Raw genomic sequence first — 3,745 nt, forward strand, 5'->3', positions numbered from 1 at the left:
ACCGATTAGTTTAGTCCAAAGCAAAAGTACCTGCAATAATCTGTACCAAATATGTGATATGTGTTTTAAATAACTTGGTAAATTCTTCCCACACTTAGCTTTTATTTATTTTTTTCTTTGCCTTTTTATTCTCCTTTATTCCATTTTAAATGAATTCTAACGTTTTGGGTTGTTTCTCTATTTATGTTCTCTCCGAGGTAACAATAATTTCGGCATTAACACCTAGTTTTATCGTTCATAAATATGTATAAACATGATTTTCAATTCATTTAGTTGAAAATTTTTCAAATTTTCACAAAATTTGGCAATTAAACTAAGTGTAAACCCGAGAGAATTTATAACCCTTCCCCACACTTGAGATCATGCAATGCCCTCATTTGCATGAAATCAGGCTATAAATAAAAATTCATGAGGGTGATTAGTGTAGAAAAGCGATTAAAAATACCGAGTTTGCAAACATATTATTTTATATCACATTTGATATTTTGTGTCTTGTCGTCAAAATTAATAGTTTTTGCTGAACTTAATGTCAGTCTTTGAAAGTGCGCTGTTTTACCCTGTTTTATACATAAGATAAACTACAAACATATATATATATATATATATATATATATATATATATATATATATATATATATATATATATATATATATATATATATATATATAAAACCTTTATTCATTAAAACAATTTAATTGAATGATTTTTAAAATTTTGTTTCCTTTCACTTTAGGTAGTTTCGGTATATTTACCTAGTCCGTCCCTCGACAAAATTTAAAATTTGTCGTTTTTAAAGCGATTGTTTTAAAAGCAAAGATTTTTGGGTTTTTTTTTAATTTTTTTGGTATACATTAGATCAATAAAATTAAAAATAATAATAACAAAATTTTTCACCCCGCCCTCGGGTAAAGCAATTTCGGTTCCATGACCTAGTCTTTAACTTACGACGAATTTTAGAAATCATTTTTTAAACTTAATGAAATAAAGTAAATTTTGTTTTTAAATTCACACAAAACTTAAATTTAAAATGCGTATTAATTTCATACAAAATCTACAAACCAAAAAATTCAGAATGGGGGGAGAAAACTAGTTCTTTAGTGTCTGCTAGTGAAAAAGACCAATCGGATTCCATTCTCGGAACTACTCGAGAACAGAACAACTAACTCTAGGCAGCGTTTTCTTTTTAGAACATTTGAATCTCTCCACACTTAGGTAGCTGTGGAGTCGAAATTGTGATTAACTTCATCGTCAATTTCTTTTGGACCATAATCAACTTGCATATCTGTGACTTTTGCTTTAAGCCATTGGTCGGATTCCTGTGTAATATCCACAAATTCAACTAGTTTCGCCTTTTCTTTAGGCGATAGATTGGATACTAACCGGTTACATAACTTAAAGTTCCCCTTGGTTCTAGCATCGCGGATCAGTTTAATAAGTTTTTTCATTGAACTGTTAATAACAGGGTCATTTAATTTCGTATCAACAATGGGGTTCTTTGTTATCAGGTCATCATTAGGTGCTACTTTATCTTCCCCACACTTAGGCATTTTATTATTGTTAAGCACTACCGTTGAAGTTGGTAAAACAATGTGGTTCTTACCAATCGTTTTTGTTGGTTCAACAGTTTTGGTTGGTGGAGATTTAGACTTTCGACTCACAAAGGTGATTGATTTTTCATTATTACTAAGTGTCATTCTACCCTCTCTTACATCAAATAACGCCCCGGTGGACTCTAAGAATGGTCGACCTAAAATTAGAGGAATGTTTGGGTCCTCTTCTATGTCAATGACAATAAATTTGACTAAAAAGGTTAAATTACCCAATTGAACGGGTAGGTTGTCAGCAATTCCAACTCGGTGCCTAATGGTTTGATCAAAGAGTCGAACACCCATTTTCGTTGGACTTAACTCACCTACTCCTAATCTCTTATATAATAAAAGAAGGCATAACACTTATACTCGCACCTAAATCTGCTAGTGCATCATACATGACACAATCACTAAGTAGACAAGGAACAATAAATTCACCCGGATCACCCACCTTGGGTGGAACTTTTGGTGAAATTGTCTTCACCGGATTTATTTTTACGGTTTTTGTTTCTTGCACTTTCTTATTCTTCTTTTTCTTTCCAGAGGTATTACAAACTTTATTACCTATTACTTGCTCATACTCAACTCCTTTTCTTGGAAACGGGATGTGTGGTCTGTATAGTGCCACCACTGGCTGTACATACTCGGGTGGTGGTGGTGTTGTAACTTCTTCATTGTTACTCACATCAAAAACCTTCCCATCTTCTGATGCTGGTTTTTCAGAATTTGTTGAAACCATATTAACATTCTCATTCCGAGGATTTACTTCAGTATTACTCGGTAGCTTTCCTTGTTCCCTCTCACTTATCATGCTAGCAAGAGTACCTACGTGTTTTTCTACATTCAAAATGAAAGCTTGTTGAGTTCTTAATGACTGATCAAACCTCTCATTTATTTAGGTTTGAGATGTAATAAATTGTGTTTGAGATTCCATTAGCTTTGCCATCATTTCTTCTAGATTTGGCTTTTTCCCTTTAGTTTGTTGTGGTGGTTTATACAAGCTAGGTCTTTGTAGATTGAAAGTGTTGTTTTGAGTTGGTTGGTTATTCATACCTTGTTGGTTGTATGAGTTATTGTTTGGTCCATTTGGATTGTAAAGAATGTTTTGATTTTGATTGAAGTTTGGCCTTGGCGGTTGATAATTATTCTGATAATTATTTCCCGGCCTTTGGTTCATGTAGGAAACATTCTCACGTTGTTCTATCGTTTGCTCAATGTGACAATTTTTCGTTAAGTGTGGTCCACCGCATCGCTCACAACTGATTCGTATTGCATGAATATCTTTATTCATCTTTTCCATTCGTCTCTCGAAAGCATCTATTTTTGCGTGAACGGAATCAAAGTCATGGCTAGAATCGGCTCTAGCTACTTTAGATGAACGAAAAATATCTTTTACCTGATGCCACTCATGCGAGTGGGATGCTGTGTTATCAATGATTTTGTAAGCTTCAGTTGCGGTTTTCTTCATAATGGAACCACCAGCTGCTATGTCGATGTCTTTTCGTGTAGCAACGTCGACACCTTGGTAGAATATTTGTACTATTTGATAAGTATCTAAACCGTGTTGAGGACATCCTCTCAACAATTTTTCAAATCTTGTCCACGCCTCATATAGAGTTTCATTTGGCTTCTGTGTGAATGTAACAATTTCTCCTTGAAGTCTCACGACTTTGGATGTCGAAAAGAATCTTTTAAGAAATTTCTCAACTAAGACATCCCATGTATCAATCGCCCCTTCAGGTAACGATTCTAACCAATCTTTGGCTTCTCCCTTTAAAGTCCAGGGAAATAACATGAGATAGATCTGTTCATCCTCAACTTCTATGATTTTGAATAGAGTACAGATCCTATTAAATGTTGGAAGATGTTCATTTAGATCTTCTTTTGGCGTACCACAATATTGGCATTGATTAGTTACCTTGTGTAGGATTTGTCCTTTGATTTCATAATCTGGCGCATTAATGTCTGGTTTAATAATGGCGTGTCCTTGGCCCGTGCGTGTAGCTCTCATTCGATCTTCCATACTTAGAGGTTCTGTTATTTCCATATTTGAATTTGTGGAATACGAATCACTAGAGGATTTTGATTTAATGGTTTCTTCCTCGACAATCTCTGGATAAGTAATTTGTGGTTCTGGAGGAATGATAAATGGTTC

General features: G+C 34.1%; 1 non-coding gene across 1 annotated transcript; it reads left to right on the forward strand.

Annotated features, from left to right (window-relative positions):
- Window positions 1-3,146: 3,146 nt before the first annotated feature.
- Window positions 3,147-3,253, forward strand: LOC139903317 (small nucleolar RNA R71). Its single transcript, XR_011778144.1, has one exon. It is a non-coding gene; the product is annotated as a small nucleolar RNA R71 (small nucleolar RNA).
- Window positions 3,254-3,745: the final 492 nt, after the last annotated feature.

This window comes from Rutidosis leptorrhynchoides, chromosome 3 (genome assembly GCF_046630445.1).
Source record: "Rutidosis leptorrhynchoides isolate AG116_Rl617_1_P2 chromosome 3, CSIRO_AGI_Rlap_v1, whole genome shotgun sequence".
Lineage (NCBI taxonomy): Eukaryota > Viridiplantae > Streptophyta > Magnoliopsida > Asterales > Asteraceae > Rutidosis > Rutidosis leptorrhynchoides.